Genomic DNA, 16,140 nt, shown 5'->3' with positions numbered 1-16,140 from the left:
AAAATTCAGAGTACAATGTTGCCAGTATTCAGCCACATTAAAATTACTAATTTAGTGGCGCGGCGCGCAGCGGTCTCGCGTAGTACTCACCTCCGGTCATTGTTAATACTCAATCAGCCATCTTTATTGAAAATGTTTTGGTATTTTTAAGTGTAACCCGTTGTTTTATAAAACACCTATGCAATTTAAACAAATTGGATGTTTGTAAGTAAATATAAGTTTTAATGACGAATGGCTTACGTCACAAAGCACATAAATATTAAATAAATATACAACCTCTTTAGTTCTATGTTGTGTTCTATGTTGTACTGATATACTCTCCGACAGTATGTCAGTTCTTTAAGCACTGAATAGCTATGACATAAACTCAGGGCTCATTTTCGAATGCCATCAAGCACTCATGGAGGTATGTATACAAAACCACGTAACTCTACAGTGGATTAAAGGACACAGCGGCTCACGTGGCAATGACGCAGCAGATGAACTAGCCAGAAAAGGGTCGGAGACGGACGCTATAGGACCAGAACCGATAGTATCCCTCCCCTGCCAATGGTCCAGAACAACTATACACAAAGGTACAAAATCTTCACGTAATAATACCCTTACGGTTTGTAGACAGGCGAGGGAAGCACTCCCAACGCTCAATGCCAGTCTATCTCGAATATTAATTAAACTTAAAAGGCAAGAGCTTAGCACTCTAACTGCCGCCCTAACGGGCCATGGTCCATACAATAAACACCTTTTCAATTTAGGTATCACAGACAGCCCTCTATGCAGAGCGTGATGGAGGGGGAGGAAACGGCTGCGCACATCCAACTTCAGTGCTCCGGCATGGCCAACTACAGGGCAACAGCGTACCTTGGAGTGCCAAGGTCGCTCCCCGAAGTCTTCAGCAAACCAAGGAGGCTGCTGAGATTCTTGGAGGAGCTTTGGTGGCACGAGTAGGACCCAGCACCCACCACACGCAAAATAGGCGCCTTGTCGTCAATTTGCGGAAACCAGCCCGTTGCGCCAAGTACCAAGTAGTTCTATGTTAGCTCTTTAGTTTAAGACTTGAAAAAAGCACTTGGAAAAGTAAAAAGCACTAGTGCAAAAATCCACCTTTCGGCACGATTTGAGTACGAAAACTATCACGTTTTGAGCAACTGTATTAAAAATAAATATTTTCATTTTAAAATACTTCTGTAAGTACTTAGTAGGCTACATCATTTTTGAACACTGTGAAGATAAGAGATAAAAAACTGTATTAAATAAAACCTTCGGTGTATTTCTCGTGACCGACATTAGAGTACCAGGGCAGCATAAATACATCACGGTACTTAGTTATAGTTATGAAAACAATTCGAACTGTATTCAAAGACCCGTATTTTAACTATACTGAACGAAAGCCTAAATAATAAGGATTGTTTTCTTTTAAATAACATCTTAAATAAAAGGAAGACCATGACATTTACATACACACTAGGTACGAGACAGTAGCTGTGGGTATTCCCGAGACTCCATATTACTTTTTGGCTTATACGTTACACACTTGACATAAGGTTCACTATGTTATGGTAACAATATGGTTGCGTTCCGCGGCAATGTAAATTGAGCCTGATTAAAGGAGTAAAAAAGGAGGTGTTCAGTTTTGCCCCAAAACGTGTAACGAGTACCTCGTTTACTTACTAACTTACGTCAAAAAAATTTCTGGAATTGTATGTTGTCTCTGTAGCTAATAGTCGGGTTCGATCGAAAGAATGTTAGTAAAGAATAGTTAAAAGCTGTGATGATCATATCAAAAACACAATCGTAATACTCTAGAGAAGTGAATCTGTCGAAACACCGAACAGGAACGGAATAGAAGATCGCTAGCGATATTAATAATAATTATAATAATGGACTCGTAATGAAGAGGTTATGAAAGAATTGGTGGATATTTTTTACAGACCTGCAAAAGACGATAATTATCTTGCCGGCCTATTTCCATCAAAAATTGCCATGAATAGTTCGCGCGAGCCATTGGGAGCTCACTCTGTGATTGTGAGTACTGAAGATTTGGTGTTGTTCAATTCATCTAGCGATAAATACGCGGCTGAAGTAACACGTCCCGTAAATTATTATTATTAAGTATGTTAACAATCTCGCGATTGATATTAATAGGTAGATATTCGCGAGATCGCGCGACACCGCGCAGGAAATCGTGTTTCCGTTGCAGAGTATGTATGCAGGCAGCAATACGGTTCTATATTACATGAACAAATATTTCAATTCTCGCCTCGCTTATCCTCGTCAATCCAGGCCATTTCCAGAGCATTGAAATTTTGTCGTACAAATTTTAATCCTTGTCTCGCCTCGCCGGTTGAATACCACCTATTTTTTAAATAATCCTGATAGCTGGATTACCTACTATTTAAAGCGGATACATTGCCATATGCAATTATTATGTTGCCAGTCATTTATGTGTCGAACAATAATTTTGAGTAGTACAACTGATCAATAAATTATATATTTTTTTAATTCATTGCAATTTTTAATTCAATAATATATGATTCTACTTGAGGTACATGTTTTGGGCCAAGTTGTATCGAGGAATAAACGGATCCTTTGTAAGTTTTCTATGTCTTTTAATTACTCAACTTGCGTAATTTCAGTGATTTTCAAATGTATTTCAATTGCGTTAATGTATATTTCACAATGCGCACAATACAACATTCCACCAGCTAAAATGTTTATCTAAGTCTTTGCACTAAACGCTTCTATCCCTCTAGGACCACGAAGTGCTCGGTTGAACGTAATTGTATGCATTCAATGTCCAATGCAACCTTTACTTAATTACTTTGAGGCTTAAGACTGGCCAGGACACAGTTATGCAGTAATACAACTTCTTGTATAGTTTAAGAGCGAGAGAAATGAAGAGGGAGAGAGTGAAAGAGGGTTTTAGAGAAGTAGTGAGATGGAGATACTGAGGGAGAGAGAGGCGCTTTCCGCGTTTGCGTTATTCAGTCTACAGTTACCTTTCTCAAATTTTCATTCCATAAAAAACCTTAAGCCTAAACGCTTCCTCGCTACTGCAGTGCGTCGGGCACGTTGGCCGAAGCTAGTGTAGAGAATTTTAGCGCCCTAATGCGAATGCGGCATTTTGCCAGCGCAAAGTGCGAGAGAGTTCAATCAGAGTTCTTAAACAATAGGGGACAGGTGGGACTCCGATCTGCTAACTAGGTTCATCTAACTTCACATCATGGGACCTCGGTGAACTTAGCAGGTGTCGTGTTGTCACTTCATTCATTAATTCTTTGCATTTTGTTTACTTTTATTCTGTAACTTTTGTACTAACAGTATAATAGATAGCTCGTAAGTGTACTAACAAAATGGACTGTAAAATAGGGGATTTTTAAGGGATCTATCTGATTGTTACTTGATTAAATTAACAATGGTACACACAATAGTCTTAATTATATACCATTAGGTAATTGTGTGCATATGCATATATATTATCGCAAACAATTTTTTACCAATCAATAACGATATTTACTCAGGCGACACTGCAAAAACACCCTGTCGGTCGAGTGCGAGTTTTCACACTACATTTTTACGCGCGTTAACTTTAACGTTAACGTTACGTTGTCGCAAATAATACGCTATTTTGTATGGAAGGCAGCGCCTCTAGTGCGCGTAAAGGGAACTACAAACTTTTGCGAGTGTGAGTTTTTGGACGTTTATTTTACTTTAAAGTCATCGAATATATAACGAACAAAAAATTTACGTTGACGCGGTTTCTAGTGGATTTAGCGAGTGCGAGTCACTGATATCGACACTCGATATAAAAGTTTACGACAACTTTGTAGTAAAGTAAAGTTATTCACTCGTGTTATGTGCAGTGAGAAGCAACGGTGTATCGAGTGTGGAGTGTTTTTATTCGAAATAATTGTGTTTTTTAAAATATCATGGCAGCAAAACTTTTTTAATTTGGAACATGTTTACAGCAGCAAAGCAGCAAGATGATGAAGACAATATAAGAAAAATTAGAGCCAAATCTCGAGCTTCATTTGACCCGTATGTAGTGCTGTCGGAAACTGTATTTCGAAATAGATATCGCCTGTGAAAGTCAGCATTTAAGCGGTAATGTCGAGAATTTCGTAGTTCAACTGATTTGAGATCGTCACAACGAGTAACTTTGAAAGAAAAGGTTAGTTCTTCATAGTAACTAAGTACTTAATACCTGCTTCTTAACAAAACAGTACCTTATAAACATATTTTGTTTTAGATGTAGAAACTAAATTAGGTACCTATTAATATTGTATTCCAGGTGTTGACAGCACTATTTTTTTATGCTACTGGGTCATATCAACGACCCGTTGGTGTTGCAAAGCACTTTTCTCAGAAAATGTGCAGTGTTTATATTGGTCAAGTAACAGCGGCTCTCACCCATCCCAACATCATGAACAAATATATAAAGTTCCCAAAAACGATTGCAGCTCGACAAGCTGTGAGTCAGAAGTAAGTTATAAAGCGTATTTTTGGTCAATCATAAAGCCTCGCAGCACAGTGTAATAGGTATAGAAAGTACTCTAAATATGGCACACCAGGAGTCAGTGGCTGTATTGATGGAAGTCATTTTCATATTTTTAAACCACATTTAAGCGAGGAACATCTATGCTACTGTAGAAAGCACTTCCATTCTCTTAATATGCAAATGGTGTGTATTACATTTAATTAGATGTTACGTAATTGGTAGCTAACTAGTAATAATTTATGGTGTTTATGTACATAATATTAAATTATTGATTATTTATTAAACATCTCTCTCATTTACATTAATACATTTCCAATTATAGGTTTGTGATAGTGATGGCAGAATTTAAAATGTAAGTGCTAAATATGGGGGTAACAGTCATGAGTCTTTTGTATGGGAGAATAGCTATATTAACATCAAACAATCACTTCACCAGCAGAATGGAGAAATGATGCGGTTATTAAGTATGTAGATAAAGTCCCTAATCTCTAATGCTAAATTGTTTTATATCATATTTAAGAAATATACCTCAGTGTAAATAATATTAACTTTTTGAGGTGATTCTGGATATCCTCAAAGACTTTGGTTAATGACGCCATATGTACACTAACTTAACTTATTATACACTCCCGGACACTTCATGAGCACGAGCAACCTGGCACTTTTAGTATTAAATGCTCAAAGCTTACATAATATCTGATTGATCAAAAACTATTATGCAAATTTGAAAGTTGTATACTAAACATCAATTCCATGAGTCCTTGTTAAAAATTTGAATTTGTAAAACAGGGTAAAACTGTTTTATTCGATGATAACAGTATTTTTGTATTCTAACCCTTTAAGAGCCCTTTATGCACATTTTCAGATTACCAGATGAATGAAGATGCTGGCGACACTTTGTGCAATGAAGTTGGAATAAGTACATCCACAGACTTATTCAGAGGCAGAATTATAAGAGACCAATTGGCAAGAAGATTGTAATATTTAATTGGAATGAATACCTAATTTGCTATAATGTAAATTTAAAATATGTAGGTACTTAATTATGTATTATATAGATGTACTTAGGTATCCACTCTTTAAGTATGTAGCTAAGGTAACTTAAGCTTTTTTTGTAGGCTAAACAAATACTCCAAAGCACAACAAAACTCCCACTCAAGAAATTTCAAGTGCCGCGCGTCTGCCGTTTTGTTTTTGTTAAGAATGTTAAGTATGGTTTTGAACACAGACCAAACGTTTTGAATATAATAAGTGACATATTTAAATCAACCAAATTGAAAAAGCAGGCTTTTCAACTTGAAACGATGCGTATTTGTACACTTTCATTTGGGCGGATGTATTCGAAAATGTATCGGCATGGTCAACATCACAACAACAAGAATTTACGGCGAATATAGTGACATTCCTCCGAAATAAAGTAAACTCGAAATGTAACTCTCACTCGCGTGAAATCGTTTACGGCAACGTTTGACGTAAATTCGATCAACTTTGTAGTTACGTAAAGTAAGACGTCGATTGTAACTCGCACTCGCTGATCAATACCAATTTCGAAAAACATTCTTTTCACCCGATAATCGAAAACAAGACTTCCTTATAAGCCTTCCTTATAAGAAGCATCAACAAATCAAGGACATTGTCAGCCATAATTTTTCCCAGAATTTACCAAAGAGTGGTTACCACGGCGATTATTAGCATCGATGCAGTTACGATTTATAGGCGATTGCATCGATGCAAACGCGCCACTGGATCGATACAAACGCGCGAGTGCATCGATACAAACGCGCGACTGCATCGATTACAAACGCGCGATTGGATCGATGCAATCGCGTATAAATTTCAAGTGTAGTGATGCAATCGCGTTTGCACGTAGAACATTTTCTTCAAATTTAACAAAAAAGAATCGTCGAAATCGGTATACAAGTATTCGATGTAGTATTCCTATAATTGTTAATGTTATTCTGAACCGTACTCTCCGGTTCACTAGTAGAGAATGTTAATGGCACTAAGTTCACTATTTAGTCCTGTTTTGTATGCAATGAAGTTGAAATAAATAAAAAAAGTATAATTACATGATTGAAGATGATCAGCTGCTAAAATGTAGAATGTAGAAAATAATGAATGTCATCAAATCACATCCGACATGCCTGTGTGAACTCGGCGACGGAAATGTGTAAGCTGTCGACAATTACTTTGTGACGCGTACACTTTTAGTACTATCAGGTAATATAATGTGCAGCATAATACGCTGCATGAACATCTTTTTTCTTAATGTTGTTAGTCTTTTTGGTTTGGAACCTTTGTGTGGTTTAGTCGGGCGTTTCTTGAAATTTAAAAAGGTTGGGTTCTTTTTTAAAGTCTGTTTGGTTAGGTTTTTTTTTGTTTTTTTGGTTGACAAGAAACTGACATGCGGTTTTTTCTCTAATAAGAAAACGAACGAATCAACTGAATTATTGTAATTGCACATAGGCCCTCGATACTTTTGCCTGGTTGCTTGATATGAGTTGTGGGAACCACGGACACATGTCTGCGACATACTGAATGCAACGACTACCCTAACACCCGAGGAAATTCTGGATGCATTTTGAAGTACCAGGTGCTGAGGACCTGCACCGTTAGTACATAGTCCTCCTTTCGCCCGGATAATTTATTACCGTGAAGCGTGTCGTGTCAAAATTGCTGTTGACGTTAAGTCATTATTTCTGTTTACTGTTTTAATTCAGCGGTGTTGTGGAACAAAAAGTGCAGTGGCAAAATCCTTAGGTTTTCCCCTCTTTATATAATTCGTAGCTTGTACTAATTCCGACAGTAGTATATTTTTGTTTACCTTTTTATATGTGATGTGTCGTAGTTTGTTCATCTTCTAAATTCTGTTGTAGTATATTTCTGTTTTACTTTTTATATGTGATGTGTGGTAGTTTGATAATTTTGTAAATCCTGTCGTAGTATTTTTTATTTTCCTTTTTATATGTGATGTGAGGTAGTGTATATATTTTCTAATTCCTGTAGTGGTATATTTTTGTTTTTCTTTTTTATATGTGTTGTGCGACTTATTTTTCCTTATTTTTGATTCACCATAAACGCTCTTTTTGTAGAGGCAAAATTTGTCGTTTGATTCGAGTCCAGACTCGGTCCAGCGTAGCTCATACCCTATTTATGCTACAAATGATACAAATACAAGGGAATTTTCTCATTATCATCGTCATCATCAATGATGATTAATTATATACTTGCACACAGCTGCCAATACGTAGCCACTTGAGCCCTGTTATCATATTATTATTATAAGTTCTTCTGCTCGGTATCTATGCCCAAACCAGGAAACAATATTTTCACCTCACTAACTCGGAAAGGCTTTCTCATTAGAAATCTGCGCGCAAAAGCGTTTTTTCGACGCTACCGAGGAAAAGGTTTTTGAAATTCGATCTTGACGATGGACAGTGGTGCACCTAATTTTTTCATTCGATGAAAAAACACGTAATGACACGTTCAACTACGCGATTTGCCATATAAATCCGTTTAATCCGTTAAATTTATGTAATATAAATCCGTTGGTATATTATATTCTATTATTGTTAACTTAAATTGACAACGATAACTAGTTTTATTTATTAAATTATTTTGTTATAGTTCAACTGTTTTTCTTTCATCTACCATTTTCCTCGCTATAGTGAGGTGAAAAGTTGTTTTGCGTCTCGTGTCTTGAAACCCTCGCTACGCTAAGGATTCTATTTTTGAACCACTCGATTCAATCTTGTTCCCTTGCTCAGGTTCAATACAAGTACTCGCGTCAAACAACAACTTTGTAGTCTTGCATAACAAATAACTATTGTTTTCCGAGAATTATGTACTTTCTTCTATATGCACAGGGTTTTCTTTCACCGTTAGCGTGAAGCCTTAGTACTAAGCATTCGCATTTGTAACTTAGTCATTAATCAACAGCAACCGTCCTCCCACTGAGCAACCATTTCACTGTTTTACTTATATTTCGAAAAATATATTGATTTAAAATCACTGATGAGCTTCAAAGTAAAATTTTAAACAGCACTATTTACATACTTTCTTTTTTTTTTAATAAATTGAAAATTCTTTTTATTTCACCGTTATGAAAATTTTACATGAAATTTTATTGATTTTTAATTCAACTTTAACATTATACTATAATTAAACTTATAATTCATTTATTTATGAAAACTCAGCTTCTATAGGAGCTGAAATGTAACAAAACAAGTATAGTTTCTCTGTTCAGCTAAATATTAGGCATACAAACATATTGAAGCTATATTACACAGGATGTCCCAAAACTCAATGTCAGGCGGGCATAGCGCAAGGCCAGGCGAGGGTGCTGGTGAAATTACATGGGGCTTGTCAATTTATGTCTCAGGGTGACGGGCGCAGTGGCAGCGCCCCTCAGATCTTTGTAATTTAAAGCACTGAGCGGTATTGGAATTGTTATGGACAGGCGGATCGCTTAATACCAGGTGCACGATTTGTTCGTCCCGTCATTTGGTATTATAAAAAAATATAACAACCACAACTTTAACACGCAATAGTACCATCGCGCCACCGCTGGATGGCATTAGTACTCTGAAACGCTCTATCGTTTTGTTTACTCCAATAAGTCATCTTATATGTTTTGAATTGTTAATGCTTTCTACCGCTATAGCATTTATATGGCACTGAATGACACTCGAGTTGTTGAGATGATTTGGTCCTATTTTTGCTACCTAAGATTTGGCATTGACTGGTGTGCTTTTACGCTAGTGAGACGTACTGTAAATTTACACTATCTTTTAAACCCTGTAAATTTTTTCATAATATACGCCTTTCTACCCGGAAGTCTACGTCGTCCTACGTACCCCCTCCGCTAACCAGTGCTACAAAAATATGTATATTTTTGATAATGTTGAAGTTCCTTATTTAAAATTGGTGTTCATAAACATTATTGTAAAATACTAAAAACCTCGCAGTACTATATTACCAGAATTGTCTTCTATTATACCGCTTTTTGTTTGTTTTATGTTAACTTTTAATGTTTGCATTTTTTTAAAATAATTTATTATGTCACTTTTAAATTTACAATTAACAAAGCAATGTGCATACTAAACCTATACAGATTTTTCGCACATTGTGCAGTTTACAAACGGTAATTCTTATTTGGCATAAATTAAAATATTCTGATTTTGATAATATGCAATTAATATAATATATAAAATAATAAATGATTCTATTCATATAGCAATGAAAGCAATTTCCACTCACCTTTTGCGTAGTGACTAAAAGTGGAGTGCTCGATTTGCTCATTTTTAGCGTAGCTTTTAGTTTTTTGCAGCAATTTTCAGCTTACACTACTCTCTTTTGCACTAGCATTCAAGATTGGAAGAAAATTAGTTACACTTTTTTTTAAACATAACAACATTTTCTCTGGCAATTCGTATACCTTCCACAAATAAAAATAGATTCACTCCACAAATATGAAACCCGTTAATTCAATGTAGACTCTGTTGTATGTATTTGGTGAACTATTGTGACATATCTTTCTTCACCAATAAAATGTGTGTTGTACACATTTGCAGATGCAAATGTGTACAACACACACATTCTGTTTTCATGATGCCAAGAGACGAAATGAACAAGTCGTGCGCTTGGTGTAGTACTGCTCAGAGCTTTAAATCTCAAAGATGGAAGGGGCGCTACCACCGCACTCGTCATCCTGAGATGTAATTATTCAAGTTACAGGCACATGCCTGTAATTTCACCAGCACCTTTCAAAATCGAAACCCAGTTATACTCACATTACAGGTTGGCGGCAGAAATAGGTAATGTGGCAGTACTTCCCTGAACGAACCTTCACAAGGAGCTCTACTGCTACTAAATATATTATGTATATGTGGTATATGTAATACAGACACGCTTGGCCACAATCTCACCTGATATTGAGCGATGACGTTGCCGACGATGGAAAGCATTTGTTAAAAAATGTCTATTCACTCTAAACGTGAATAGCCCTAAATTGCCTTTTTGAGGAAACCCGAGATTCCGGTAGCGTATTTCGTTCTTTTGCAGTACGCATTAGGAAGGAGAAAGCAAAGCGTTTCGTGCAAATGAGTGGTGAGTTAACGACATATTATGTTCCGGACTTACTAGTTGACCGAAGGAGGTACGATTTGCTACCAATTACCTTATTTATTTTATTTTTGAGGGTACAAACAGCTTGTATCACAATGTAATAGAAACAATATTAAATAATTATAAGCAAATACAGTTCCCTACTGATAAAAATACAATAGCAAAATACAGCATTGACAGCAATAAACAACTAAACTACATTGTACACACACACATGACACATTATAGAAGCAATATAACATTATGCACATTAGATTACTTTAGTAATAAAAGTGAATTAGATAATACCTTCTTAACGTAAGCACAGTTTGTGTTAAACAAATCAAAATCGTAAAGAGCAGACACTTTGTTAAAATTATTGCTCGACGCCATATAAACGAATTCCGTTTGTAATTTTGTAAAGCGACAGGTAAATGAATTAGTGATTCGTTACGTAAATGCTTAGCTGGAACCCGTAAGTGAATCTCAGACAGAAGCTCGGGGCAATCGAAGATATTGGTGGTAATTTTAATGAGATAGTTTATGTATGTCTGCTATTTTACGCCGCAATTTAAGGGGAAGTATTTGGTGTCTTTTGCAGACATCTAAATAGTTTGAAGAGCGATAAGGCTGATTAATTTTAAAACATAAGTAACGAATAAATTTTTGCTTAATTCTTTCAATACGTGAAATGTAGATGTTATACATTGGGTTCCAGATCTGAGAGGCATACTCCAAGTTGCCACGCACAAGTGCATATTATAAGATTTTTAGTGTTTTGGCATCTCGAAAGTCAAAGCAAACTACGCATCACGAATCCCAGTGCCTTATTGGCTCTAGTAATTATGGCATCAACATGAGTGTCAAAGAGCGACTTGGAATCGTCAATAACGCCGATATCTCTCACAGTAGACACTCTTTGCAGACTCTCTCCCTTCAGGACATAGTTGAAGTTGACTCATCCTAACTGCATTCTAAATGTTATTTTGCAACTGCGCTGCGGTTGTAACACAGATCACGAGACTACGTACTTAAGGACTGTTTTTTTAACTGAAATAGATTAGGATGGCTCAGCCGATTAGATACGAGATGGTTCCAGAGTAGAGGACGCCTCGGCCGATTATGCCGTTTCACACAGACAAAGGCTTGAAAATCACAACTTATTTTTGTGTGTTGGGATTTAAAAAAAATAGAACATTTGTAGTTGCCTAATGGTTTGACTTACCGTCTCTCAAGCAGAGGTCGAGGGTTCGATTCCGGGCTCGCACGTTTCCGGAATTTATGTGTGAAATTTAATTTGATATTTACCATGAACTTTTTGAGCTTTTCGGTGAAGGTAAACATCGTGTTGAAACCTGCACGCCGAAAAAGGTTAACAACCCTCGGAAAACGTCTAAAGTCCCCAACCCCATCTCGACTATGGGACGTATAAATGGGCTGATGATGAGAGCATTTGTGCGTTTGCTAAAGACATTAGTACACGTACACGTAGGTTATATAGAATGATATGCAGGTAATCTTATGGACATATTTCTGAATGTAAAAAAGCGGAAGCTTTGGTAATAAAAGTTATGCACCTAGTGCCTGCATTATTAGGCAGTTTCTATGCATGGAACAAGTTCACGTGTAGCTCGCGCGTTTGAATTGCTGAGATTGTTACATAAAATGCCTTTTGCGGAAAAACAATGGTTTGGAAAATTATATTTTAAAAATGTGTATATTGGTGGCTTGTTTCAGCTGGTGATTGCCATGGAGATAAAATTGAAGCAAAAAAATATCGAATTCGCGATAATTACTAATATAAAGATCGAACACTAACAAAAATTCTTTCGATCTCGACGCTTTCCCAACTGACGATTTTTAGCCGTAGCGCCATCTGTGAGAAATCTATGAAAGTTCTTCTTCACTCAGCCTGTAGGGCTAGCACGACAGGATGCGACTTGCGTGAGAGCGACATAAAGCTTGACATACTGTTATTTTCGACTCGAATATAGATATTGCGCTTCATGTCGCTTTCGCGCAAGTCGCGCTCTATCGTGCTTGCCCTAAAGGTGCCTTTACAGCTCCAAGCGTCTGACTAGAGGTGTAGCTTAGTTTACTGAATATAGCGATGTTTCACTTTAGATCTGCTGACGGCTGTTATGCTGCCCATTTTTTAAAAGGTTAAAAGAGTTTCGAAGTTTGTGCATACTGGAATCTAATCCCGAACTTTACAGGGAGAAAACGGTCGTTCCGGGTTTTAATCTATGCCCTGGAAATCCTCAAATGTTCACCACTGGCAACATCTCTTGTGAAACAGCTCTTAAGAAAAAAAGCGCCTTTAACATGGTACCTAAACTCTACAAGAAACTGCCACAAAGGTTAAAAATCCTATCCGTGGTATGTTCAGGAGGGAATTATCAAGGCTATTCATTAAAAAATGCTATTACATGGTTTATGAATATTTGAACGACAATATAGTGTGAATTATAGTATATGTGCTTATAATTGAATATTACATAATATAATCAATTTGAAGTTTACTTTGACGTTGTATAATTTTTTTAGTTGACATTGTAATGTATAATTTAATATTTCATAAAATTAAGATTAGATTGGACATACATTTTCGTTATAGATGGGATAGATGCCCCACTTTTTGAAAGGGCCTCCAAACTAAAAATTATTGGTTTACCACGAATAATTCCTATGGATATAACTAGTTTAATCTTTTACATTACATTAAAACATGATTTTATTGTTCTAACATTTACTAATTTTGAAGAAATTGACTTTTTACAAACCTATTTTTTTGAGGAGGTCTACCTGTGTGGATAGATGCCACACAATGAAAACACTAAGAAGGATAGATGCCCTTTAGAATAAAATAGTAAAATTCATAATAAAATGTTTTATTTGTAATCTTTAATATGTTGTATATACATATTGCATCTTTAATTATAAATATAAACGTATTTAAAGTTACTATCTACTTCATTTCATATTTTTGTAGCTATCAAAATATTCGAGGTATACAAAATGTGCGCTGTTTGAACTGTGAATCATTTGTCTTTTTGGTACTTTTACTTACTTTTAAACTATTATTATTTACTTGTCTTTTTCACTAAAATAATGTATTTTCTTTTCTTAACTTTCTTGTCTAGTCGTTTGCCCCTAAGGGCATTATGCGAAAAATCGAGGCGACTGTCCTATTCGATATGAATAGATGCCCTTTTATTATTTAACTAAGCTATATACAAAAGAGCGATTATTGCATCTAGGTGCGCAGTTAATGAACCAGTATATAGTTATAATAACAATAAAACGGAATTTATTATAACTTACAAAGTTATGCGATAATAAATACTTGCGTCTAAAATTTAGAACCGTTTGTCGTGTTCGTCGCAGAGATAAATGCATGCACGAGCCAAACGCGTCTATTCCACACGAAGCCCTGCAGGACCTTTGGTGAGTGGTGTCTATATTCCTTATTTAAACTAATTATTCCTTGTTGCGATTTGAGGAAGTTAGGTTTTTGAAAACGAGGCACCTATACCACTGCGGCATCTATCCCGGTTTTACTCTATGCCTCTGTAACAGGTGCGTCATAGCTGTGCTAAATAAGAATGTACACCCTATCAGGTTAAGACCTATGATGACGAATAAATATATTGATTGATTGATTGATTGGTTTTACTACATTGATAGCCAATTATTTTTTTGCTAAACTGCTCCACTAGTTAGTTATAATTACAAAGACAGAACACTAAGAAAAAATCCTTCGACCTGATAAATTCCAGTAAGTCCATTAAAAAAAGAACAGGTTAGATCTTTTCGTTACGATCAATGACGACAGACGACCTCGGTGGTCCAACAGTACTGTGGACGGTGGAAGAGGGGGTCCCGGGTCCCGCTAGGACCAAATTGGGAAAATGAGCTTTTCTAAATTGGATCTAATTTGGGTGTGCTGGGAAGCACCCCAGAGTGAATTCCGTTGCTCTGGTACTCATAGTAGATAGTAGAGGGAATTCCCTAGTTTGAGACCAGATAGTTAGTGTATATGTCTGGCACATTATTATTATTATTATTATTATTATTATAAATAGTTTTATTGGATTTATTTTACTACTCTGTGATAAGATTATGTAGCATATTGTTTTGTTAATTGTAAATTTAAAAGTGACATAAAAAAATACAAACAATAGAAGTTAACATAAAACAAAGAGGTATAATAGAAGAAAAATCCGGTAATATAGTACTGCGAGGTTTTTAGTATTTTACAAATAACCCTGCATAATGTCTATGAACGCCAATTTAAAATAAGACGGTGTCATGTTTCGACGTTATCTAAAATATATATACTTTTTTATAATACCAAGTGACGGGAAGAACAAGTCATGCGCCTGGTGGTAAGCGACACGCCTGTCTATGACATTTGCCACTCACAGCTTTAAATCACAAAGTTTTGAGGCGCATTGCCACTGCGCCCGTCACCGAGTTAACAAGTCCCATGTGTTTCACATGGAGCTCTAGCAGTATAGCTAGTAGCAACTAAAGTACGCTTTTTCAAGCGAATGTACACCAAGCTTTGAACAAAAGAACGAAATCTACAATATGCTCGTTTGGTGTGGTTTTTAAAATATAACCGACTTAAACAATATAATCATATGAAAGTTATACAAACCATACAAAACATTATTTTAAACCACAGACAAAAAGGAACAATTCCTTTTAAGTAACATTTTCAGAATTTTTTTAACAGGCGTTAAAAAAGTGGGTATTAAGGCGAAGACATTTAAACTCGACCCAGTGGTACATAAATCGCGTTGGCTGGTGGACGGTCGCAGTTAACATAATATACTGCAAGCGCACGAGCTAATGCCGATTTAAGCAGCCCACATTACTCTCGAAACGATTTTATATAAAGATATAAAAATTTGCTAGAATAGACAATAGTTCAATTGTCGGACGTACCTGGTCGGTTTGGAGTTACATGCACTTATACCTCATAAGTACATACCTGATTTAAAAAATGGAGTAGGTTCTTAATTCGAATATATTTTTTGTGTATATATTTCGCGACTACTCCGACACTTATGAACCGATTTCGATGATTCTTTTTTGTTATAAAGGACGTATTGAGGTACTCCACTGGTGAGGGGTCCCATTAAAATTTGAAAAAAATATTCTGAAAAAAATAGTCCACCTCTAAGGGTAGCAAATTAGGGAATGAATCCGGTTTATAGGATTTTATGTACTTTCCGTTAACCGATTTCAATAAAATTTGGTAAATAGATGTGATTCTACAAATTTTTGGGGTCTTTTTTTTCATAATAATGTTATAATTTGGAGATATAATCAACTCTTTATGAACTATCAGTTGTAAAAGGACACTATTTTGTTATTTTACCGGAAAAAAAGTATGCTTTTGGAAATGTTACAAAAATCCGAACACATATTTATATGACGCGTTGCGGTAAACCCAGATTGTTTATGCGGTGCGAATAAACGATGATCCACCTCACATCGTGTCCTGTAAGGCTAGCACGATAAGGCGCAAC

This window comes from Hyposmocoma kahamanoa, unplaced genomic scaffold (genome assembly GCF_003589595.1).
Source record: "Hyposmocoma kahamanoa isolate Upper Pololo Valley unplaced genomic scaffold, ASM358959v1 210, whole genome shotgun sequence".
NCBI classification, from domain to species: domain Eukaryota; kingdom Metazoa; phylum Arthropoda; class Insecta; order Lepidoptera; family Cosmopterigidae; genus Hyposmocoma; species Hyposmocoma kahamanoa.
This window is presented reverse-complemented; position numbering follows the sequence as displayed.